At 51.2% G+C, this 26,295-nt stretch overlaps 1 protein-coding gene and 1 long non-coding RNA gene across 11 annotated transcripts in view; one reads left to right on the top strand and one right to left on the bottom strand.

The window, feature by feature from the left end:
- Positions 1 to 26,256, top strand: LOC127910341 (uncharacterized). The gene is made up of 4 exons (XR_008074456.1): positions 1 to 613; positions 1,898 to 2,703; positions 22,506 to 24,121; positions 26,158 to 26,256. It is a non-coding gene; the product is annotated as an uncharacterized LOC127910341 (long non-coding RNA).
- Positions 1 to 26,295, bottom strand: part of LOC118376045 (calcium-dependent secretion activator 1-like) — a 226,190-nt gene that overhangs the window by 115,895 nt on the left and 84,000 nt on the right. The gene's annotated exons all lie outside the window — the stretch shown is intronic.

Consider the following 26,295-nt stretch of genomic DNA (forward strand, 5'->3'; position numbering starts at 1 on the left):
CATTAGAGAGGCTTGATGAGGAGAGGTGATGAGGGGTGACAGGATGGGTGTAGTTAGTTTGAGAGGCTTGATGAAGAGAGGTGATGAGGGGTGACCGGATGGGTGTAGTTAGTTAGAGAGGCTTGATGAGGAGAGGTGATGAGGGGTGACCGGATGGGTGTTGTTAGTTAGAGAGGCTTGATGAGGATGGGTATTGATCGGTGATAGGATGGGTGTAGTTAGTTAGAGAGGCTTGATGAGGAGGGGTGATGAGGGGTGACCGGATGGGTGTTGTTAGTTAGAGAGGCTTGATGAGGAGGGGTGATGAGGGGTGACCGGATGGGTGTAGTTAGTTTGAGAGGCTTGATGAGGGGTGACAGGATGGGTGTAGTTAGTTAGAGAGACTTGATGAGGAGGGGTGATGAGGGGTGACAGGATGGGTGTAGTTAGAGAGTATTGATGAGGAGAGGTGATAAGGGGTGACAGGATGGGTGTGGGTAGATAGAGAGGCTTGATGAGGAGAGGTGTTGAGGGATGACAGGATGGGTGTAGTTAGTTAGAGAGTAATGATGAGGAGAGGTGATGAGGGGTGACAGGATGGGTGTAGTTAGGTAGAGAGGCTTGATGAGGAGAGGTGATGAGGGGTGACCGGATGGGTGTAGTTATTTTGAGAGGCTTGATGAGGGGAGGTGATGAGGGGTGACAGGATGGGTGTAGTTAGTGAGAGAGGCTTGATAAGGAGGGGTGATGAGGGGTGACAGGATGGGTGTAGTTAGTGAGAGAGTAAAGATGAGGAGAGGTGATAAGGGGTGACAGGATGGGTGTAGTTAGTTGGAGAGGCTTGATGAGGATGGGTATTGAGGGGTGATAGGATTGGTGTAGTTAGTTAGAGAGGGTTGATGAGGAGGGGTGATGAGGGGTGACCGGATGGGTGTTGTTAGTTAGAGAGGCTTGATGAGGAGGGGTGATGAGGGGTGACCGGATGGGTGTAGTTAGTTAGAGAGGCTTGATGAGGAGAGGTGATGAGGGGTGACAGGATGGATGTAGTTAGTTAGAGAGGATTGATGAGGAGAGGTGATGAGGGGTGACAGGATGGGTGTAGTGATTTAGAGACGTGATGAGGGGTGACAGGATGGGTGTAGTTCGTTAGAGAGGCTTGATGAGGAGAGGTGATGAGGGGTGACAGGATGGATGTCGTTAGTTAGAGAGGCTTGATGAGGAGGGGTATTGAGGGGTGACCGGATGGATGTAGTTAGTTAGATAGGCTTGATGAGGAGAGGTGATGAGGGGTGACAGGATGGGTGTAGTTAGTTTGAGAGGTGATGAGGGGTGACAGGATGGGTGTAGTTAGTTAGAGAGACTTGGTGAGGAGGGGTGATGAGGGGTGACAGGATGGGTGTAGTTTGAGAGTATTGATGAGGAGAGGTGATAAGGGGTGACAGGATGGGTGTAGGTAGATAGAGAGGCTTGATGAGGAGAGTGCGACGAGGGGTGACAGGACGGGTGCAGCTAGTCAGAGATACCAGACGAGCAGGGCATTGAGGGGTGACAGGGCGGGGCGCAGTCAGTTAGATAGCCTGATGAGGAGATGCGATGAGGGGTGACAGGATGGGTGTAGTTAGTTAGAGGCTTGATGAGGAGGGGTGATGAGGGGTGACCGGATGGGTGTAGTTCATTAGAGAGGCTTGATGAGGAGAGGTGATGAGGGGTGACAGGATGGGTGTAGTTAGTTTGAGAGGCTTGATGAAGAGAGGTGATGAGGGGTGACAGGATGGGTGTAGTTAGGTAGAGAGGCTTGATGAGGGGAGGTGATGAGGGGTGACCGGATGGGTGTAGTTAGTTGAGGACGCTTAATGAGGACAGGTGATGAGGGGTGACCGGATGGGTGTAGTTAGTTTGAGAGGCTTGATGAGGGGAGGTGATGAAGGGTGACAGGATGGGTGTAGTTAGTGAGAGAGTAAAGATGAGGAGAGGTGATAAGGGGTGACAGGATGGGTGTAGTTAGTTGGAGAGGCTTGATGAGGATGGGTATTGATCGGTGATAGGATTGGTGTAGTTAGTTAGAGAGGGTTGATGAGGAGGAGTGATGAGGGGTGACCGGATGGGTGTTGTTAGTTAGAGAGGCTTGATAAGGAGGGGTGATGAGGGGTGACAGGATGGGTGTAGTTAGTGAGAGAGTAAAGATGAGTAGAGGTGATAAGGGGTGACAGGATGGGTGTAGTTAGTTGGAGAGGCTTGATGAGGATGGGTATTGATCGGTGATAGGATTGGTGTAGTTAGTTAGAGAGGGTTGATGAGGAGGGGTGATGAGGGGTGACCGGATGGGTGTTGTTAGTTAGAGAGGCTTGATGAGGAGGGGTGATGAGGGGTGACCGGATGGGTGTAGTTAGTTAGAGAGGCTTGATGAGGAGAGGTGATGAGGGGTGACAGGATGGATGTAGTTAGTTAGAGAGGATTGATGAGGAGAGGTGATGAGGGGTGACAGGATGGGTGTAGTTCGTTAGAGAGGCTTGATGTGGAGAGGTGATGAGGGGTGACAGGATGGGTGTAGTTAGTTCGAGAGGTGATGAGGGGTGACAGGATGGGTGTAGTTAGTTAGAGAGACTTGATGAGGAGGGGTGATGAGGGGTGACAGGATGGGTGTAGTTTGAGTGTATTGATGAGGAGAGGTGATAAGGGGTGACAGGATGGGTGTAGGTAGATAGAGAGGCTTGATGAGGAGAGGTGATGAGGGGCGACAGGATGGGTGCAGTTAGAAGAGAGGCCAGACGAGCAGGGCACTGAGGCAAGACAGGCGGGCGCAGTTAGTCAGAGGCCTGACGATGAGAGGGCTGAGGGGCGACAGGACGGTCAGAACAAACAGAGAGGCCTGACGATGAGTGTGATGAGGGGGTGACAGGGCGGGCGTAGTCCAGTTAGAGAGGCCTGATGAGGAGAGTGCGACGAGGGGTGACATGACGGGCGTAGTTAGCCTGAGGATGCGATTGAGGCTTGATGACGGGCGCAGTTGAGTAGAGAGGATGAGGGGTGACAGACATGACGGGTGTAGTCCGTCAGAGATACCTGATGAGGAGAGGTGATGAGGGGTGACAGGATGGATGTCGTTAGTTAGAGAGGCTTGATGAGGAGGGGTATTGAGGGGTGACCGGATGGATGTAGTTAGTTAGATAGGCTTGATGAGGAGAGGTGATGAGGGGTGACAGGATGGGTGTAGTTAGTTCGAGAGGTGATGAGGGGTGACAGGATGGGTGTAGTTAGTTAGAGAGACTTGATGAGGAGGGGTGATGAGGGGTGACAGGATGGGTGTAGTTTGAGTGTATTGATGAGGAGAGGTGATAAGGGGTGACAGGATGGGTGTAGGTAGATAGAGAGGCTTGATGATGAGACGATGAGGGGTGACATGACGGGTGCAGCTAGTTAGAGATAAATAGACGATAGGCATTGAGGCATTGAGGCGACAGGGGTGTAGTTAGTTAGAGGCCTGATGAGGAGAGGTGCTGAGGGTGACAGGACGGTGTAGAACATTAGAGAGGCTTGATGAGGAGAGGTGATGAGGGGTGACAGGGTGGGTGTAGTTCATTAGAGAGGCTTGATGAGGAGAGGTGATGAGGGGTGACAGGATGGGTGTAGTTAGTTTGAGAGGCTTGATGAGGAGAGGTGATGAGGGGTGACCGGATGGGTGTAGTTAGTTAGAGAGGCTTGATGAGGAGAGGTGATGAGGGGTGACAGGATGGGTGTAGTTAGTTAGAGAGGTGATGAGGGGTGACAGGATGGGTGTAGTTCGTTAGAGAGGCTTGATGAGGAGAGGTGATGAGGGATGACAGGATGGGTGTCGTTAGTTAGAGAGTCTTGATGAGGAGAGGTGATGAGGGGTGACAGGATGGATGTCGTTAGTTAGAGAGGCTTGATGAGGAGGGGTGATGAGGGGTGACAGGATGGGTGTAGTTTGAGAGTATTGATGAGGAGAGGTGATAAGGGGTGACAGGATGGGTGTAGTTAGTTCGAGAGGTGATGAGGGGTGACAGGATGGGTGTAGTTAGTTAGAGAGACTTGATGAGGAGGGGTGATGAGGGGTGACAGGATGGGTGTAGTTAGTTATGAGAGATTGATGAGGTGACAGGATGGCAGGCAGACAGAGATTGATGACGGGTGACGACGAGGATTGACGGTGCAGTTTGATGCCAGACGAGATGATGAGGGGTGACAGGATGGGTGTAGTTAGTGAGAGAGGCTGACGATAGAGGCGCTGGGGACAGACAGACGTCAGGGCACTGACGGGATGCGACGAGGGGGCAGGGTGGTGTAGTCATTAGAGAGGCCTGATGAGGAGAGGTGATGAGGGGTGACAGGATGGGTGTAGTTAGTTAGAGAGGCTTGATGAGGAGAGGTGATGAGGGGTGACAGGATGGGTGTAGTTAGTTAGAGAGGCTTGATGAGGAGAGGTGATGAGGGGTGACAGGATGGGTGTAGTTAGTTAGAGAGGCTTGATGAGGAGAGGTGATGAGGGGTGACAGGATGGGTGTAGTTAGTTAGAGAGGCTTGATGAGGAGAGGTGATGAGGGTGACAGGATGGGTGTAGTTAGTTAGAGAGGCTTGATGAGGAGAGGTGATGAGGGGTGACAGGATGGGTGTAGTTAGTTAGAGAGTAGGCTTGATGACGATGATGAGGTGAGGGGTGACAGGATGGGTGTAGTTAGATAGAGAGGCTTGATGAGGGGAGGTGATGAGGGGTGACAGGGATGGGTGTAGTTATTGAGAGGCTTGATGAGGGAGGTGATGAGGGGTGACCGGATGGGTGTAGTTAGTTTGAGAGGCTTGATGAGGAGAGGTGATGAGGGGTGACAGGATGGGTGTAGTTAGTTGAGAGGCTTGATGAGGAGGGGTGATGAGGTGACAGGATGGGTGTAGTTAGTTAGAGAGGCTTGATGAGGAGAGGTGATGAGGGGTGACAGGATGGGTGTAGTTAGTTAGAGAGGCTTGATGAGGGGAGATGAGGGGTGACAGGATGGGTGTAGTTAGAGAGGCTTGATGAGGAGGTGATGAGTGGGGTGACAGGATGGGTGTATTTAGTTAGAGAGGCTTGATGAGGAGAGGTGATGAGGGTGACGGATGGGTGTAGTTAGTTAGATAGAGAGAGGCTTGATGAGGAGGGGCATTGAGAGGGGTGTAGAGATGAGGGAGGGTGACAGGATGGGCAAATAGTCAGTTAGTTAGTGATGAGGGATGATTAGGGATGATGATGGGCAGCAGCCATTTGAGGTATTGATGATGAGAGGTGACGGGGTGACAGGATGGTGCAGTCAGTAGAGAGGCCTGATGATGAGGGGTGATGAGGGGGCAGAGTGATGAGGGGTGACAGGATGGTGTAGTAGGTAGAGGCTTTGACGAGGCTGAGTGGTGACAGATGGGTGAGTTAGTCAGGAGAGGCTTGATGAGGATGATGGGGTGACCGGATGGGTGTAGTTAGTTAGAGAGGCTTGATGAGGGGTGATGAGGGGTGACAGGATGGGTGTAGTTAGTGACGAGAGTAAAGATGAGGAGAGGTGAGACAGTGACAGGATGGGTGTAGTTAGTTGGAGAGGCTTGATGAGGAGGGTATGAGGTGAGGATTGGTGTGAGTTAGTTGGGGAGATACTTGATGAGGAGGGTGATGAGGGGTGACAGGATGGGTGTAGTAGAGAGGCTTGATGAGGAGAGGTGATGAGGGGTGACAGGATGGGTGTAGTTAGTTAGAGAGGCTTGATGAGGAGGGGTGATGAGGGGTGACAGGATGGGTGTAGTTAGTTAGAGAGGCTTGATGAGGAGAGGTGATGAGGGGTGACAGGATGGGTGCAGTTAGTTAGAGAGGCTTGATGAGGAGGTGTTGAGGGGTGACAGGACGGGTGTAGTCAGTTAGAGAGGCTTGATGAGGTGAGAGCGATGAGGGTGACAGTGACGAGGAGAGGGATGACGGGACGCAGGTAGAGAGCAAACTTGATGAGGAGGATGACGGGGTGACAGGACGGGTGTAGTTAGTTAGAGTGACTTTGATGAGGAGGGGTGATTGAGAGGTGACAGGATGGGTAGCAGTTGAGGCTTGATGAGGAGAGTGATGAGGGGTGACAGGATGGGTGTAGGTAGTTAGCTTGATGAGGAGGTGATGAGGGGTGACAGGATGGGTGTAGTTAGTTAGAGAGCTTGATGAGGAGAGGGATGAGGGTGACAGGATGGGGTGTAGTTTTAGAGATACTTGATGATGAGAGGTGACTTGAGGGGTGACAGGATGGTTGTAGTTAGTTAGAGATTGTGACAAGATGACGAGAGACTTGATGAGGGGTGACAGGCGGGTGTAGTTAGTTTGAGAGGTTTGATGAGGAGAGGTGATGAGGGGTGACAGGATGGGTGCAGTTATTAGAGAGGCTTGATGAGGATAGGTGATGAGGGTGACCGGATGGGTGTAGTTAGTTGAGATGATGAGGAGAGGTGATGAGGGTGACAGGATGGGTGTAGTTAGTTAGAGAGGCTTGATGAGGAGGGGTGATGAGGGGTGACAGGATGGGTGTAGTTAGTTAGAGAGGCTTGATGAGAGGTGATGAGGGGTGACAGGATGGGTGTTGTTAGTTAGAGAGGCTTGATGAGGAGGGGTGATGAGGGGTGACAGGATGGGTGTAGTTAGTTTGAGAGGCTTGATGAGGATGACAGGATGGGTGATAGAGAGGCTGATGAGGAGGGGTGATGAGGGTGACAGGATGGGTGTAGGTTTGAGAGATGATGAGTGACAGGACATGTGGGTAGATGACAGGATGAGGGTGTTGAGGGTGACAGGATAGAGAGTATTGACAGGAGCAGCTAATGATGAGGAGAGGTGATGAGGGGTGACAGGATGGGTGTAGTTAGGTAGAGAGACTTGATGAGGAGGTATTGAGAGGTGACAGGATGGGTGTAGTTAGTTAGAGAGGCTTGATGAGGAGGTGATGGGGTGCAGGATGGGTGTGTTAGGTGAGAGGAGATAACCTGGATGATGAGGGGGTGAAGTGATAGCGCAGTTATGAGAGGTAAAGATGATGAGAGGTGATGGAGGTGACAGGATGGGTGTAGTTAGTTTGAGAGGCTTGATGAGATGGGTATTGACAGGATGATAGGATTGGTGTAGTTAGTTAGAGAGGGTTGATGAGGAGGGGTGATGAGGGGTGACAGGATGGGTGTAGTTAGTTAGAGAGGCTTGATGAGGAGAGGTGATGAGGGGTGACAGGATGGGTGTAGTTAGTTAGAGAGGCTTGATGAGGAGAGGTGATGAGGGGTGACAGGATGGGTGTAGTTAGGATTAGAGAGAGGTGATGAGGGTGACAGGATGGGTGTGATTGATTTAGGTGATGAGGGGTGACCGGATGGGTGTAGTTAGTTAGAGAGGCTTGATGAGGAGGGGTGATGAGGGGTGACAGGATGGTGTAGTTAGTTAGAGAGGCTTGATGAGGAGGGGTGATTGAGGGGTGACCGGATGGATGTAGTTAGTTAGATAGGCTTGATGAGGAGAGGTGATGAGGGGTGACAGGATGGGTGTAGTTAGTTTGAGAGGTGATGAGGGGTGACAGGATGGGTGTAGTTAGTTAGAGAGACTTGATGAGGAGGGGTGATGAGGGGTGACAGGATGGGTGTAGTTTGAGAGTATTGATGAGGAGAGGTGATAAGGGGTGACAGGATGGGTGTAGGTAGATAGAGAGGCTTGATGAGGAGAGGTGATGAGGGGTGACAGGATGGGTGTAGTTAGTTAGAGAGGCTAGATGAGTAGGGGTATTGAGGGGTGACAGGGTGGGTGTAGTTAGTTAGAGGCTTGATGAGGAGAGGTGTTGAGGGGTGACAGGATGGTGTAGTTAGTTAGAGAGGCTTGATGAGGAGAGGTGATGAGGGGTGACAGGATGGGTGTAGTTAGTTAGAGAGGCTTGATGAGGAGAGGTGATGAGGGGTGACAGGATGGGTGTAGTTAGTTTGAGAGGCTTGATGAGGAGAGGTGATGAGGGGTGACCGGATGGGTGTAGTTAGTTAGAGAGGCTTGATGAGGAGAGGTGATGAGGGGTGACAGGATGGGTGTAGTTATAGGATTGAGGGGTGACAGGATGGGTGTAGTTAGTTAGAGAGGCTTGATGAGGAGGGGTGATGAGGGGTGACAGGATGGGTGTAGTTAGTTAGAGAGGCTTGATGAGGAGGGGTGATGAGGGGTGACAGGATGGGTGTAGTTAGTTAGAGAGGCTTGATGAGGAGAGGTGATGAGGGGTGACAGGATGGGTGTAGTTAGTTAGAGAGGCTTGATGAGGAGAGGTGATGAGGGGTGACAGGATGGGTGTAGTTAGTTAGAGAGGCTTGATGAGGAGGGGTATTGAGGGGTGTAGAGAGGTGATGAGGGGTGACAGGATGGGTGTAGTTAGTTAGAGAGGCTTGATGAGGAGAGGTGATGAGGGGTGACAGGATGGGTGTAGTTAGTTAGAGAGGCTTGATGAGGAGAGGGGTGATGAGGGGTGACAGGATGGATGTAGTTAGTTAGAGAGTTGATGAGGAGGGGGATGAGGGGTGACAGGATGAGTTTGAGAGTATTGATGAGGGGGTGATAAGGGGTGACAGGATGGTGTGTTAGTTAGAGAGGCTTGAGAGGTGATGAGGGGTGACAGGATGGGTGTAGTTAGTTAGAGAGACTTGATGAGGAGGGGTGATGAGGGGTGACAGGATGGGTGTAGTTAGTTGAGAGATTGATGAGGAGAGGTGATGAGGGGTGACAGGATGGGTGTAGGCAGATAGAGAGGCTTGATGAGGAGAGAGTGATGAGGGTGACAGGATGGGTGTAGTTAGTCAGAGAGGCCAGATGAGCAGGGCATTGAGGGGTGACAGGATGGGTGCAGTTAGTTAGAGAGACTTGATGAGGAGGGGTGATTGAGGGGTGACAGGATGGGTGTAGTTAGTTAGAGAGGCTTGATGAGGAGGGTGATGAGGGGTGACAGGATGGGTGTAGTTAGTTAGAGAGGCTTGATGAGGAGAGGTGATGAGGGGTGACAGGATGGGTGTAGTTAGTTTGAGAGGCTTGATGAGGAGAGGTGATGAGGGTGACAGGATGGGTGTAGTTAGTTAGAGAGGCTTGATGAGGAGAGGCATTGAGGGGTGACAGGATTGGTGTGTAGTTAGATCTGATGAGGAGGTGATGAGGGTGACAGGATGGGTGTTAGTTAGAGAGGCTTGATGAGGAGAGGTGATGAGGGGTGACAGGATGGGTGTAGTTAGAGAGGATTGACAAGGAGAGTGATGGGGTGACAGGATGGGTGTAGTTAGTTCAGAGGCCTGACGAGGGGTGACATGATGGGTGCAGTCAGTAGAGATACCTGACGATGAGAGGTGACGAGGGGTGACGGGCGCATGGAAGTCAGTTAGTACCTGACGATGAGCGACGATGATGAGGACGGGGGCAGTGATACAGGTGACGATGGGTGAGTTAGGATGGGTGATGAGGAGAGGTGATGAGGGGTGACAGGATGGTGAATTAGATGAGGCCTGATGAGAGGTGATGAGGGTGACAGGATGGGTGTAGTTAGTAGAGAGACCTGATGAGGAGGGGTGATGAGGGGTGACAGGACGGGTGTAGTTAATGAGGATGACAGAGAGATGATGATAAGGTGACAGGAGGGGTGCAGGCAGATAGAGAGGCCTGATGAGGAGAGATGCATGAGGGGTGACAGGATGGAGTGTAGTTAGTTCGGAGTGATAGGCCAGAGGAGCATTGATGAGGGGTTGAGGCAGACAGGATGGGGTAGTTAGTTGAGAGGCTGACAAGAGATAGGTTGATGACAGGATGGTTGTAGTCAGAGGCCTGACGATGACGCGACGAATTGAATTCGAAGCAGTCCAGAGATACCTGACGATAGAGAGGCTTGATGAGGGTGATGAGGTGACAGGATGGTGAGTTATTGATGAGGAGAGGTGATGAGGGGTGACAGGATGGGTGTAGTTAGTTAGAGAGGCTTGATGAGGAGAGGTGATGAGGGGTGACAGGATGGGTGTAGTTAGTTAGAGAGGCTTGATGAGGAGGGGTGATCAGTGATAGGATGGGTGTAGTTAGTTAGAGAGGCTTGATGAGGAGGGGTGATGAGGGGTGACCGGATGGGTGTAGTTAGTTAGAGAGCTTGATGAGGAGGGGGATGAGGGTGACAGGGGTGAGTTAGTTAGAGAGTAAATGTGATGAGGGGTGACAGGACGGGTGTAGTTAGTAAGAGCAATTGATGAGGAGAGGTGATGAGGGGTGACAGGATGGGTGTAGTTAGTTAGAGAGGTGATGAGGGGTGACAGGATGGGTGTAGATAGTTAGAGAGACCTTGATGAGGAGGGGTGATGAGGGGTGACAGGATGGGTGTAGTTAGAGAGCATTGATGAGGAGAGGTGATGGGTGACAGGATGGGTGTAGGCAGTTAGAGAGGCTTGATGAGGAGAGGTGATGAGGGGTGACAGGATGGGTGTAGTTAGAGAGATTGATGAGGATTGACGGGGTGACAGGTGGTGCAGTTAGTAGAGGTTTGATGATGAGAGGTGATGAGGGGTGACATGGGGGCAGTGTAGAGATACCTGACGATGATGAGCGACGAGGTGAGGAGGGGTGACAGTTGAGGATATTAGAGAGGCTTGATGAGGAGAGGCGATGAGGTGTGACAGGATGGGCAGGCAGTTAGTTTGGAGAGGCTTGATGAGGAGAGGTGATGAGGATGACAGGATGGGTGTGCAGTTAGAGATGATTGACAAGGAGAGTGATGGGGGTGACAGGATGGGGTGCAGTTAGTTAGAGAGGCCTGATGAGGAGGGGTGATGAGGGGTGACAGGATGGGTGTAGTTAGTTAGAGGCTTGATGAGGAGGGGTGATGAGGGGTGACAGGATGGGTGTAGTTAGTTAGAGAGGCTTGATGAGGAGAGGTGATGAGGGGTGACAGGATGGGTGTAGTTAGTTAGAGAGGTGATGAGTGGTGACAGGATTAGTGTAGTTCGTTAGAGAGGCTTGATGAGGAGAGGTGATGAGGGGTTACAGGATGGGTGTAGTTAGTTAGAGAGACTTGATGAGGAGGGGTATTGATCAGTGATAGGATGGGTGTAGTTAGTTAGAGAGGCTTGATGAGGAGGGGTGATGAGGGGTGACCGGATGGGTGTAGTTAGTTAGAGAGTAATGATGAGGAGAGGTGATGATGGGTGACAGGATGGGTGTAGTTAGTTAGAGAGTAATGATGAGGAGAGGTGATGAGGGGTGACAAGATGGGTGTAGTTAGTAAGAGAGTAATGATGAGGAGAGGTGATGAGGGGTGACAGGATGGGTGTGATAGAGAGGGATGAGGGGTGACAGGATGGGTGTAGTTAGTTAGAGAGACCTTGATGAGGAGGGGTGATGAGGGGTGACAGGATGGGTGTAGTTAGAGAGATTGATGAGGAGAGACGATGATGGGATCAGACGATGGATGGGTGCAGGCAGAGAGAGGCCTGATGAGGAGAGGTGACGAGGGACGACAGGACGGGTGTAGTTATGATCAGAGAGCAAACGATGAGGATGATGCGACGGGCCATGACGGGCGCAGAGTGTAGGGTATGACGATTGACGAGGGGTGACAGGTGGGTAGTGCAGAGAGACTGATGAGGAGGAGTGATGGGGGTGACAGGATGGGTGTATTGAGGAGGTGATGAGGCCTGACGATAGGTGCATTGACGAGGGCTTGACAGGATGGGTAGTTAGTTCAGAGGCCTGATGAGGAGGTGATGAGGGTGACAGGTGGGTGCAGTTATCAGAGAGGCTTGATGAGGAGGGTGATGAGGGGTGACAGGATGGGTGTAGTTAGTTAGAGAGGCTTGATGAGGATGGGTATTGGGGTGATAGGATGGGTGTAGTTAGTTAGAGAGGCTTGATGAGGAGGGGTGATGAGGGGTGACCAGGATGGGTGTAGTTAGTTAGAGAGGCTTGATGAGGAGGGGTGATGAGGGGTGACAGGATGGGTGTAGTTAGTTAGAGAGGCTTGATGAGGAGAGGTGATGAGGGGTGACAGGATGGGTGTAGTTAGTTGGAGAGGCTTGATGAGGATGGGTATTGATCGGTGATAGGATGGGTGTAGTTAGTTAGAGAGGCTTGATGAGGAGGGGTGATGAGGGGTGACCGGATGGGTGTTGTTAGTTAGAGAGGCTTGATGAGGAGGGGTGATGAGGGGTGACCGGATGGGTGTAGTTAGTTAGAGAGGCTTGATGAGGAGAGGTGATGAGGGGTGACAGGATGGGTGTAGTTAGTTAGAGAGGTGATGAGGGGTAACAGGATGGGTGTAGTAGTTAGAGAGGCTTGACGATGAGAGGCGATGGGTGACAGGATGGGTGTAGTTAGTTAGAGAGGCTTGATGAGGAGAGGATGAGGGTGACAGGACGGGCGCAGTTAGTTTAGAGAGGATGATAGGGGTGACAGGATGGGTGTAGTTAGTTCTTGATGAGGAGGGGTGATGAGGGGGACAGGATGTGTAGTCCGTCAGGAGAGCTTGATGATAGAGGCGATGAGGTGACAGGACGGGTGCAGGTCAGAGGAGGTGACGATGAGCGACGAGACAGGATGAGGGGTGACAGGATGGGAGAGTTAGTGACGATGAGAGGCTAGAGAGGCATTGCGACGGGCGCAGGTGGGTGTAGATAGAGATGAGGTGATGAGTGGTGACAGGATGGGTGTAGTTAGTTAGTCAGAGAGGTGATGAGTGGTGACAGGATTGGTGTAGTTAGTTAGAGAGGCTTGATGAGGAGAGGTGATGAGGGGTGACAGGATGGGTGTAGTTAGTTAGAGAGACTTGATGAGGAGGGCATTGATCAGTGATAGGATGGTGTAGTTAGTTAGAGAGGCTTGATGAGGAGGGGTGATGAGGGTGACCGGATGGGTGTAGTTAGTCTGAGAGAGCAATGATGAGGAGAGGTGATGATGGGTGACAGGATGGGTGTAGTTAGTTAGAGAGTAATGATGAGGAGAGGTGATGAGGGGTGACAAGATGGGTGTAGTTAGTAAGAGAGTAATGATGAGGAGGGGTGATGAGGGGTGACAGGATGGGTGTAGTTAGTTAGAGGCTTGATGAGGGGTGACAGTGAGGGGTGCAGGCAGTTAGAGAGACCTGATGAGGAGGTGATGAGGGGTGACAGGACGGGGTGAAGTTAGAGTATTGATGAGGAGAGGATGAGGTGACATGATGGGTGCAGGCAGATAGAGGCCTGATGAGGAGAGGTGCTGAGGGATGACAGGATGGTGTAGTTATTAGAGAGCAATGATGGAGGAGAGGATGAGGGGGTGACAGGACGGGTGCAGTAGTGAGAGATTGATGAGGAGAGGTGACGAGGGGTGACAGGACGGGTTATTTTGAGAGGACTTGATGACAGATGAGGGATGAAGACAGGATGGGTGCAGTTAGTGAGAGATACCTGACGAGGAGGGGCGACGAGGCGACAGGGATGGGCGCAGTTAGTTTGAGATACCTGACGATGAGAGGTGATGATGACAGGACGGGTGCAGTTAGTTGAGAGGCCTGATGAGGATGGGTGATGATCGGTGACGACGGGCGCAGTTATCGAGAGGGTTGATGAGGAGGGGTGATTGAGGGTGACAGGATGGGTGTAGTTAGTTAGAGAGGCTTGATGAGGAGGGTGATGAGGGGTGACAGGATGGGTGTTGTTAGTTAGAGAGGTTTGATGAGGAGGGGTGATGAGGGGTGACCGGATGGGTGTAGTTAGTTAGAGAGGCTTGATGAGGAGAGGTGATGAGGGGTGACAGGATGGTGTAGTTAGTTAGAGAGGTGATGAGGGGCAACAGGATGGGTGTAGTTCGTTAGAGGCTTGATGAGGAGAGTGATGAGGGTGACAGGACGGATGTAGTTAGTTAGAGAGGCTTGATGAGGAGGTGACATTGAGGGGTGACAGATTTATGGATGTAGTTAGTTATGATAGGCTTGATGAGGAAGAGGTGATGAGGGGTGACAGGACTGGCGTAGTCCGTCAGAGACCTGACGAGGTGACGAGGGGTGACAGGACGGTGTAGTTAGTTAGAGAGAGGCCTGACGAGGGGTGATGAGGCGACAGGACGGGTGCAGTCACAGAGCATTGATGAGGAGAGGTGATAAGGGGTGACAGGATGGGTAGGTATTAGAGAGGCTACCTGATGAGGAGGGGCGATGAGGGGTGACAGGATGGGTGTAGTTTAAGTCAGGAGGCCTGATGAGGAGGGGCATGAGGGGCAACAGGGTGGGTGTAGTTAGTTAGAGAGGCTTGATGAGGAGGGGTGATGAGGGGGTGACCGGATGGGTGTAGTTAGTTAGAGAGCAATGATGAGGAGGGGTGATGATGGGTGACAGGATGGGTGTAGTTCATTAGAGAGCAATGATGAGGAGAGGTGATGAGGGGTGACAGGATGGGTGTAGTTAGTTAGAGAGGTGATGAGGGGTGACAGGATGGGTGTAGTTATTTAGAGAGACTTGATGAGGAGGGGTGATGAGGGGTGACAGGATGGGTGTAGTTAGTTAGAGAGGCTTGATGAGGAGGGGTGATGAGGGGTGACCGGATGGGTGTAGTTAGTTAGAGAGGCTTGATGAGGAGAGGTGATGAGGGGTGACAGGATGGGTGTAGTTAGTTAGAGAGGTGATGAGGGGTGATAGGATGGGTGTAGTTAGTTAGAGAGGCTTGATGAGGAGGGGTGATGAGGGGTGACCGGATGGGTGTTGTTAGTTAGAGAGGCTTGATGAGGAGGGGTGATGAGGGGTGACCGGATGGGTGTAGTTAGTTAGAGAGGCTTGATGAGGAGAGGTGATGAGGGGTGAATGGATGGGTGTAGTTAGTTAGAGAGGTGATGAGGGGTAACAGGATGGGTGTAGTTCGTTAGAGAGGCTTGATGAGGAGAGGTGATGAGGGGTGACAGGATGGGTGTAGTTAGTTAGAGAGGCTTGATGAGGGAGGTGATGAGGGGTGACAGGATGGGTGTTGTTAGCTAGAGAGGCTTGACAGGATGGGTGATAGAGGAGCTGATGAGTGGAGACAGGATGGGTGTAGTTAGTTAGAGAGGCTTGATGAGAGAGGTGATGAGGGGTGACAGACGGTGTAGTTAGTTCAGGAGAGGATTGATGAGAGAGGTGATGAGGGGTGACAGGATGGGTAGCAGCTAGAGAGGCTTGATGTGGAGAGGTGATGAGGTGACAGGACGGGTGCAGTTTAGTCAGGAGGCCTGAGAGGTGATGAGGGTGACAGGATGTCAGGGCCTGACGAGTTAGTTGAGAGAGACTTGATGATTAGGGGTGATGAGGGGTGACAGACGGGTGTAGTTTAGAGTGCATTGATGAGGAGAGGTGATGATGGGTGACAGGATGGGTGTAGTTAGTTAGAGAGTAATGATGAGGAGAGGTGATGAGGGGTGACAGGATGGGTGTAGTTAGTTAGAGAGGTGATGAGGGGTGACAGGATGGGTGTAGTTATTTAGAGAGACTTGATGAGGAGAGGTGATGAGGGTGACAGGATGGGTGTAGTTAGTTAGAGAGACTTGATGAGGAGGGGTGATGAGGGGTGACAGGATGGGTGTAGTTAGAGGATTGACAAGGAGGGGGTGATGGGGTGACAGGATGGTGTAGTTAGTTAGAGAGGCTTGATGAGGAGAGGTGATGAGGGGTGACAGGATGGGTGTAGTTAGTTAGAGAGGATGACGAGGTGACAGGATGGGTGCAGTTAGTTAGAGAGAGGCTTGACGATGAGATGCGCTGAGGACGACACGACGGGCGCAGTTAGTTAGATAAACGACGAGGAGAGGCGACGAGGGGTGACCGGACGGGCAGTTAGTTAGAGATACTTGATGAGGAGAGGTGATGAGGGGTGACAGGATGGGTGTAGTTCAGAGAGCTTGACGATGAGATGTCGATGAGGGATGACAGGATGGGTGTAGTTAAGTTAGAGAGCAACGACGAGGAGAGTGATGAGGGTGACAGGACGGGTGTAGTTTAGGATGACTGATGAGGATAAGTGATTAAGGGGTGACAGGACGGGCGTAGCTAGTTTAGAGATAGGCCTGATGAGGAGGTGACAGGACGGGAAGGTGCAGTTAGTTAGAGAGGCCTGATGAGAGGTGATGAGGGGTGACAGATGGTGCAGTTAGTTAGAGGCTTGATGAGGAGAGTGATGAGGGGTGACAGGATGGGCGTAGTTAGTTGAGAGAGGTGATGAGGGTGACAGGATGGGTGTAGTCATTAGAGAGGCTTGATGAGGAGAGGTGATGAGGGGTGACAGAATGGGTGTAGTTAGTTAGAGAGACTTGATGAGGAGGGCATTGAGGGTGACAGGTGGGTGTAGTTAGTTAGATAGGCTTGATGAGGAGAGGACGAGGTGACAGGATGGGTGTAGTTAGTTGGAGAGGCTTGATGAGGATGGGTATTGATCGGTGATAGGATGGGTGTAGTTCGTTAGAGAGGCTTGATGAGGAGGGGTGATGAGGGGTGACCGGATGGGTGTAGTTAGTTAGAGAGGCTTGATGAGGAGAGGTGATGAGGGGTGACAGGATGGATGTAGTTAGTTAGAGAGGCTTGATGAGGAGAGGTGATGAGGGGTGACAGGATGGGTGTAGTTAGTTAGAGAGGTGATGAGGGATGACAGGATGGGTGTAGTCTGTTAGAGAGACCTGATGAGGAGAGGTGATGAGGGTGACAGGATGGGTGTAGTTAGTTAGAGAGACCTGATGAGGAGGAGATGATGAGGGGTGACAGGATGGGTGTAGTTAGAGCATTGATGAGGAGTGATGAGGGGGTGACAGGACGGGTGTAGTAGATTGAGAGATCCTGATGAGGAGAGGCCTGATGAGGAGAGGCGACGAGGTGACAGGATGGCGTGTAGATTAATGACGAGAGGGGTGATGAGGGGTGACAGGACGGGGTAGTTAGTTAGAGAGCAACGATGAGGAGAGGTGATGAGGGGTGACAAGATGGGTGTAGTGACATAGTAACGATGAGGAGAGGTGATGAGGGGTGACAGGATGGGTGTAGTTCGTTAGAGAGACTGATGAGGAGAGTGATGAGGGTGACAGGATGGGTGCAGTTAGGAGAGGCCTGATGAGGAGGAGGATGAGGGTGACAGGATGGGTGCAGTTAGTTTCAGAGACCTGATGAGGAGGGGTGATGAGGGGTGACAGGACGGGGGTGTAGTTTGAGAGGCCTGATGATGAGGGTGATGAGGGGTGACAGGATGGGGTGTAGTTAGTTCTGATGGAGGAGATGAGGGGTGACAGGATGGTGTAGTTAGTTAGAGAGGCTTGATGAGGAGGGGTGATGAGGGGTGACAGGATGGGTGTAGTTTGAGAGGCATTGATACGAGAGTGATAAGGTGACAGGATGGGTGTAGGCAGATAGAGAGGCTTGATGAGGAGATGCGCTGAGGGACGACAGGACGGGTGCAGTTAGTTAGAGACTGACAAGGAGGGTGATTGAGGGGTGACAGGACGGGTGCAGTTAGTCAGAGAGGCTTGATGAGGAGGGTGATGAGGGGTGACAGGATGGGTGTAGTTAGTTAGAGAGGCCTGATGAGGAGGGTGATGAGGGGTGACAGGATGGGTGTGTTAGTTAGAGAGGCTTGATGAGGAGGGGTGATGAGGGGTGACAGGATGGGTGTAGTTAGTTAGAGAGGTGATGAGTGGTGACAGGATTAGTGTAGTTCGTTAGAGAGGCTTGATGAGGAGAGGTGATGAGGGGTGACAGGATGGGTGTAGTTAGTTAGAGAGACTTGATGAGGAGGGGTGATGAGGGGTGACCGGATGGGTGTAGTTAGTTAGAGAGTAATGATGAGGAGGGGTGATGAGGGGTGACCGGATGGGTGTAGTTAGTTAGAGAGGCTTGATGAGGAGGGGTGATGAGGGGTGACCGGATGGGTGTAGTTAGTTAGAGAGTAATGATGAGGAGAGGTGATGATGGGTGACAGGATGGGTGTAGTTAGTTAGAGAGTAATGATGAGGAGAGGTGATGAGGGGTGACAAGATGGGTGTAGTTAGTAAGAGAGTAATGATGAGGAGAGGTGATGAGGGGTGACAGGATGGGTGTAGTTAGTTAGAGAGGTGATGAGGGGTGACAGGATGGGTGTAGTTAGTTAGAGAGACTTGATGAGGAGGGGTGATGAGGGGTGACAGGATGGGTGTAGTTAGAGAGTATTGATGAGGAGAGGTGATAAGGGGTGACAGGATGGGTGCAGGTAGATAGAGGATGAGAGAGTGTTGAGGATGACAGGATGGGTGCAGTTAGTTAGAGAGCAATGATGAGAGAGTTGATGAGGGTGACAGGATGGGTGTAGTTAGTGAGAGAGGCATGATGAGGAGAGGTGATGAGGGTGACAGGATGGGTGTAGTTAGAGAGGATTGACAAGGAGGGGTGATGGGGGTGACAGGATGGGTGTAGTTAGTTTGAGAGGCTTGATGAGGAGGGTGATGAGGGGTGACAGGATGGGTGTAGTTAGTTAGAGGCTTGATGAGGAGGGGTGATGAGGGTGACAGGATGGGTGTAGTTAGTTAGAGAGGCTTGATGAGAGGTGATGAGGGGTGACAGGATGGTGTAGTTAGTTGGAAGGCTTGATGAGGATGGTATTGATCGGTGATAGGATAGGTGTAGTTGATTAGAGAGGCTTGATGAGGAGGGGTGATGGGGTGACCCGGATGGGTGTTGTTAGTTAGAGAGGTTTGATGAGGAGGGGTGATGAGGGTGACGGATGGGTGTAGTTAGTTAGAGAGGCTTGATGAGGAGAGGTGATGAGGGGTGACAGGATGGGTGTAGTTAGTTAGAGAGGTGATGAGTGGTGACAGGATGGGTGTAGTTCGTTAGAGAGGCTTGATGAGGAGAGGTGATGAGGGGTGACAGGATGGGTGTAGTTAGTTAGAGAGGCTTGATGAGGAGAGGTGATGAGGGGTGACAGGATGGGTGTAGTTAGTTAGAGAGGTGATGAGTGGTGACAGGATGGGTGTAGTTAGTTAGAGAGGTGATGAGTGGTGACAGGATTGGTGTAGTTCGTTAGAGAGGCTTGATGAGGAGAGGTGATGAGGGGTGACAGGATGGGTGCAATTGTTAGAGGCCTGATGAGGAGGGTGATGAGGGTGACAGGATGGGTAGTTAGAGAGTATTGATGAGGAGGTGGTAAGGGTGACAGGATGGGTGTAGTTGAATTAGAGGCTTGATGAGAGGGTGATGAGGGTGACAGGATGGTGTGTTAGTTAGAGAGGCTTGATGAGGAGGGTGATGAGGGTGACAGGATGGGTGTAGTTAGTTAGAGAGGCTTGATGAGGAGGGTGATGAGGGGTGACCGGATAGGTGTAGTTAGTTAGAGAAATGATGAGGAGAGGTGATGATGGGTGACAGGATGGGTGTAGTTAGTTAGAGAGTAATGATGAGAGAGAGTGATGAGGGGTGACAGGATGGGTGTAGTTAGTTAGAGAGGTGATGAGGGGTGACAGGATGGGTGTAGTTATTTAGAGAGACTTGATCTGAGAGGGGTGATGAGGGGTGACAGGATGGGTGTAGTTAGTTAGAGAGGCTTGATGAGGAGGGGTGATGAGGGGTGACCGGATGGGTGTAGTTAGTTAGAGAGGCTTGATGAGGAGAGGTGATGAGGGGTGACAGGATGGGTGTAGTTAGTTAGAGAGGTGATGAGGGATGACAGGATGGGTGTAGTTGTTAGAGAGACTTGATGAGGAGAGGTGATGAGGGGTGACAGGATGGGTGTAGTTAGTTAGAGAGACTTGATGAGGAGGGTGATGAGGGGTGACAGGATGGGTGTAGTTAGAGAGGATTGACAAGGAGGGGTGATGGGGTGACAGGATGGGTGTAGTTAGTTAGAGAGGCTTGATGAGGAGAGGTGATGAGGGGTGACAGGACGGGTGTAGTTAGTTAGAGAGGTGATGAGGATGACAGGATGACAGGATAGTGAGTTAGTTAGAAGGATGAGGAGAGGTGATGAGGGGTGACAGGATGGGTAGTTAGTAGAGAGAGGCATGATGAGGAGAGGTGATGAGGGGTGACAGGATGGGTGAATTAGAGGATTGACAAGGAAGGTGATGAGGGGTGACAGGATGGGTGAGTTAGTTAGAGAGGCTTGATGAGGCGCGGGTGATGAGGGGTGACAGGATGGGTGTAGTTAGTTAGAGGCTTGATGAGGAGGGTGATGAGGGGTGACAGGATTGGTGTAGTTAGTTAGAGAGGCTTGATGAGGAGAGGTGATGAGGGTGACAGGATGGGTGTAGTTAATTAGAGAGGCTTGATGAGGAGGTGATGAGGGGTGACGGATGGGTGTTGTTAGTTAGAGAGGCTTGATGAGGAGGGGTGATGAGGGTGACCGGATGGGTGTAGTTAGTTAGAGAGGCTTGATGAGGAGAAGTGATGAGGGTGACAGGATGGGTGTAGTTAGTTAGAGAGGTGATGAGGGGTGACAGGATGGGTGTAGTTCCTTAGAGAGGCTTGATGAGGAGAGGTGATGAGGGGTGACAGGATGGGTGTAGTTAGTTACAGAGACTTGATGAGGAGGTATTGAGGGGTGACAGGGTGGGTGTAGTTAGTTAGATAGGCTTGATGAGGAGAGGTGATGAGGGGTGACAGGATGGGTGTAGTTAGTTGGAGAGGCTTGATGAGGATGGGTATTGATCGGTGATAGGATGGGTGTAGTTAGTTAGAGGCTTGATGAGGGTGATGAGGGGTCACCGGATGGGTGTAGTTAGTTAGAGAGGCTGATGAGGAGAGTGATGAGGGGTGACAGGATGGATGTAGTTAGTTAGAGAGGCTTGATGAGGAGAGGTGATGAGGGGTGACAGGATGGATGTAGTTAGTTAGAGAGGCTTGATGAGGAGGGGTGATGAGGGGTGACAGGATGGGTGTAGTTAGTTAGAGAGGCTTGATGAGGAGGGGTGATGAGGGTGACCGGATGGGTGTAGTTAGTTAGAGAGTAATGATGAGGAGAGGTGATGATGGGTGACAGGATGGGTGTAGTTAGTTAGAGAGTAATGATGAGGAGAGGTGATGAGGGGTGACAGGATGGGTGTAGTTAGTTAGAGAGGTGATGAGGGGTGACAGGATGGGTGTAGTTATTTAGAGAGACTTGATCTGGAGGGGTGATGAGGGGTGACAGGATGGGTGTAGTTAGTTAGAGAGGCTTGATGAGGAGGGGTGATGAGGGGTGACCGGATGGGTGTTGTTAGTTAGAGAGGCTTGATGAGGAGAGGTGATGAGGGGTGACAGGATGGATGTAGTTAGTTAGAGAGGCTTGATGAGGAGAGGTGATGAGGGGTGACAGGATGGGTGTAGTTAGTTAGAGAGGTGATGAGGGATGACAGGATGGGTGTAGTTCGTTAGAGAGACTTGATGAGGAGAGGTGATGAGGGGTGACAGGATGGGTGTAGTTAGTTAGAGAGGCTTGATGAGGAGGGGTGATGAGGTGACAGGATGGGTGTAGTTAGAGAGGATTGACAAGGAGGGGTGATGGGGTGACAGGATGGGTGTAGTTAGTTAGAGAGGCTTGATGAGGAGGGGTGATGAGGGGTGACAGGATGGGTGTTAGTTAGAGGCTTGATGAGGAGGGGTGATGAGGGGTGACAGGATGGGTGTAGTTAGTTAGAGAGGCTTGATGAGGAGAGGTGATGAGGGGTGACAGGATGGGTGTAGTTAGTTAGAGAGGCTTGATGAGGAGGGGTGATGAGGGGTGACCGGATGGGTGTTGTTAGTTAGAGAGGCTTGATGAGGAGGGGTGATGAGGGGTGACCGGATGGGTGTAGTTAGTTAGAGAGGCTTGATGAGGAGAAGTGATGAGGGGTGACAGGATGGGTGTAGTTAGTTAGAGAGGTGATGAGGGGTGACAGGATGGGTGTAGTTCGTTAGAGAGGCTTGATGAGGAGAGGTGATGAGGGGTGACAGAATGGGTGTAGTTAGTTAGAGAGACTTGATGAGGAGGGGTATTGAGGGGTGACAGGGTGGGTGTAGTTAGTTAGATAGGCTTGATGAGGAGAGGTGATGAGGGGTGACAGGATGGGTGTAGTTAGTTGGAGAGGCTTGATGAGGATGGGTATTGATCGGTGATAGGATGGGTGTAGTTAGTTAGAGAGGCTTGATGAGGAGGGGTGATGAGGGGTCACCGGATGGGTGTAGTTAGTTAGAGAGGCTTGATGAGGAGAGGTGATGAGGGGTGACAGGATGGATGTAGTTAGTTAGAGAGGCTTGATGAGGAGAGGTGATGAGGGGTGACAGGATGGATGTAGTTAGTTAGAGAGGCTTGATGAGGAGAGGTGATGAGGGGTGACAGGATGGGTGTAGTTAATTAGAGAGGTGATGAGGGGTGACAGGATGGGTGTAGTTAGTTAGAGAAACTTGATGAGGAGGGGTGATGAGGGGTGACAGGATGGGTGTAGTTAGAGAGTATTGATGAGGAGAGGTGATAAGGTGTGACAGGATGGGTGTAGGTAGATAGAGAGGCTTGATGAGGAGAGGTGTTGAGGGATGACATGATGGGTGTAGTTAGTTAGAGAGTAATGATGAGGAGAGGTGATGAGGGGTGACAGGATGGGTGTAGTTAGAGAGGATTGACAAGGAGGGGTGATGGGGGTGACAGGATGGGTGTAGTTAGTTAGAGAGGCTTGATGAGGAGGGGTGACAGGATGGGTGTAGTTAGTTAGAGGCTTGATGAGGAGGGGTGATGAGGGGTGACAGATGGGTGTAGTTAGTTAGAGAGGCTTGATGAGGAGAGGTGATGAGGGGTGACAGGATGGGTGTAGTTAGTTAGAGAGGTGATGAGTGGTGACAGGATGGGTGTAGTTCGTTAGAGAGGCTTGATGAGGAGAGGTGATGAGGGGTGACAGAATGGGTGTAGTTAGTTAGAGAGACTTGATGAGGAGGGGTATTGAGGGGTGACAGGGTGGGTGTAGTTAGTTAGATAGGCTTGATGAGGAGAGGTGATGAGGGGTGACAGGATGGGTGTAGTTAGTTAGAGAGGTGATGAGGGATGACAGGATGGGTGTAGTTCGTTAGAGAGACTTGATGAGGAGAGGTGATGAGGGGTGACAGGATGGGTGTAGTTAGTTAGAGAGACTTGATGAGGAGGGGTGATGAGGGGTGACAGGATGGGTGTAGTTAGAGAGGATTGACAAGGAGGGGTGATGGGGGTGACAGGATGGGTGTAGTTAGTTAGAGAGGCTTGATGAGGAGAGGTGATGAGGGGTGACAGGATGGGTGTAGTTAGTTAGAGGCTTGATGAGGAGGGTGATGAGGGGTGACAGGATTGGTGTAGTTAGTTAGAGAGGCTTGATGAGGAGAGGTGATGAGGTGTGACAGGATGGGTGCAGTTAGTTAGAGAGGCTTGATGAGGAGGGGTGATGAGGGGTGACCGGATGGGTGTTGTTAGTTAGAGAGGCTTGATGAGGAGGGGTGATGAGGGGTGACCGGATGGGTGTAGTTAGTTAGAGAGGCTTGATGAGGAGAAGTGATGAGGGGTGACAGGATGGGTGTAGTTAGTTAGAGAGGTGATGAGGGGTGACAGGATGGGTGTAGTTCCTTAGAGAGGCTTGATGAGGAGAGGTGATGAGGGGTGACAGGATGGGTGTAGTTAGTTACAGAGACTTGATGAGGAGGGGGTATTGAGGGGTGACAGGGTGGGTGTAGTTAGTTAGATAGGCTTGATGAGGAGAGGTGATGAGGGGTGACAGGATGGGTGTAGTTAGTTGGAGAGGCTTGATGAGGATGGGTATTGATCGGTGATAGGATGGGTGTAGTTAGTTAGAGAGGCTTGATGAGGAGGGGTGATGAGGGGTCACCGGATGGGTGTAGTTAGTTAGAGAGGCTTGATGAGGAGAGGTGATGAGGGGTGACAGGATGGATGTAGTTAGTTAGAGAGGCTTGATGAGGAGAGGTGATGAGGGGTGACAGGATGGATGTAGTTAGTTAGAGAGGCTTGATGAGGAGAGGTGATGAGGGGTGACAGGATGGGTGTAGTTAATTAGAGAGGTGATGAGGGGTGACAGGATGGGTGTAGTTAGTTAGAGAAACTTGATGAGGAGGGGTGATGAGGGGTGACAGGATGGGTGTAGTTAGAGAGTATTGATGAGGAGAGGTGATAAGGTGTGACAGGATGGGTGTAGGTAGATAGAGAGGCTTGATGAGGAGAGGTGTTGAGGATGACATGATGGGTGTAGTTAGTTAGAGAGTAATGATGAGAGAGGTGATGAGGGGTGACAGGATGGGTGTAGTTAGAGAGGATTGACAAGGAGGGTGATGGGGGTGACAGGATGGGTGTAGTGAGGAGTTAGAGGCTTGATGAGGAGGGGTGACAGGATGGGTGTAGTTAGTTAGAGGCTTGATGAGGAGGGTGATGAGGGGTGACAGATTGGGTGTAGTTAGTTAGAGAGGCTTGATGAGGAGAGGTGATGAGGGGTGACAGGATGGGTGTAGTTAGTTAGAGAGGTGATGAGTGGTGACAGGATGGGTGTAGTTCGTTAGAGGCTTGATGAGGAGAGGTGATGAGGGTGACAGAATGGGTGTAGTTAGTTAGAGAGACTTGATGAGGAGGGGTATTGAGGGGTGACAGGGTGGGTGTAGTTAGTTAGATAGGCTTGATGAGGAGAGGTGATGAGGGTGACAGGATGGGTGTAGTTAGTTAGAGAGGCTTGATGAGGAGGGGTGATGAGGGGTGATAGGATGGGTGTAGTTAGTTAGAGAGGCTTGATGAGGAGGGGTGATGAGGGTGAACGGATGGGTGTTGTTAGTTAGAGAGGCTTGATGAGGAGGGGTGATGAGGGGTGACCGGATGGGTGTAGTTAGTTAGAGAGGCTTGATGAGGAGAGGTGATGAGGGGTGACAGGATGGGTGTAGTTAGTTAGAGAGGCTTGATGAGGAGAGGTGATGAGGGGTGACAGGATGGGTGTAGTTAGTTAGAGAGGTGATGAGGGATGACAGGATGGGTGTAGTTCGTTAGAGAGACTTGATGAGGAGAGGTGATGAGGGGTGACAGGATGGGTGTAGTTAGTTAGAGAGACTTGATGAGGAGGGGTGATGAGGGGTGACAGGATGGGTGTAGTTAGAGAGTATTGATGAGGAGAGGTGATAAGGGGTGACAGGATGGGTGTAGGTAGATAGAGAGCCTTGATGAGGAGAGGTGTTGAGGATGACAGGATGGGTGTAGTTAGTTAGAGAGGCTTGATGAGGAGGTGATGAGGGTGACAGGATGGGTGTAGTTAGTTAGAGGCTTGATGAGGAGGGTGATGAGGGGTGACAGGATTGGTGTAGTTAGTTAGAGAGGCTTGATGAGGAGAGGTGATGAGGTGTGACAGGATGGGTGCAGTTAGTTAGAGAGGCTTGATGAGGAGGGGTGATGAGGGTGACCGGATGGGTGTTGTTAGTTAGAGAGGCTTGATGAGGAGGGGTGATGAGGGGTGACCGGATGGGTGTAGTTAGTTAGAGAGGCTTGATGAGGAGAAGTGATGAGGGTGACAGGATGGGTGTAGTTAGTTAGAGAGGTGATGAGGGGTGACAGGATGGGTGTAGTTCCTTAGAGAGGCTTGATGAGGAGAGGTGATGAGGGTGACAGGATGGGTGTAGTTAGTTACAGAGACTTGATGAGGAGGGTATTGAGGGTGACAGGGTGGGTGTAGTTAGTTAGATAGGCTTGATGAGGAGAGGTGATGAGGGGTGACAGGATGGGTGTAGTTAGTTGGAGAGGCTTGATGAGGATGGGTATTGATCGGTGATAGGATGGGTGTAGTTAGTTAGAGAGGCTTGATGAGGAGGGGTGATGAGGGTCACCGGATGGGTGTAGTTAGTTAGAGAGGCTTGATGAGGAGAGGTGATGAGGGTGACAGGATGGATGTAGTTAGTTAGAGAGGCTTGATGAGGAGAGGTGATGAGGGTGACAGGATGGATGTAGTTAGTTAGAGAGGCTTGATGAGGAGAGGTGATGAGGGTGACAGGATGGGTGTAGTTAATTAGAGAGGTGATGAGGGGTGACAGGATGGGTGTAGTTAGTTAGAGAAACTTGATGAGGAGGGGTGATGAGGGGTGACAGGATGGGTGTAGTTAGAGAGTATTGATGAGGAGAGGTGATAAGGTGTGACAGGATGGGTGTAGGTAGATAGAGAGGCTTGATGAGGAGAGGTGTTGAGGGATGACATGATGGGTGTAGTTAGTTAGAGAGTAATGATGAGGAGAGGTGATGAGGGGTGACAGGATGGGTGTAGTTAGAGAGGATTGACAAGGAGGGGTGATGGGGGTGACAGGATGGGTGTAGTTAGTTAGAGAGGCTTGATGAGGAGGGGTGACAGGATGGGTGTAGTCAGTTAGAGGCTTG

Source organism: Oncorhynchus keta, chromosome 21 (assembly GCF_023373465.1).
Source record: "Oncorhynchus keta strain PuntledgeMale-10-30-2019 chromosome 21, Oket_V2, whole genome shotgun sequence".
In the NCBI taxonomy this organism is placed as follows: domain Eukaryota; kingdom Metazoa; phylum Chordata; class Actinopteri; order Salmoniformes; family Salmonidae; genus Oncorhynchus; species Oncorhynchus keta.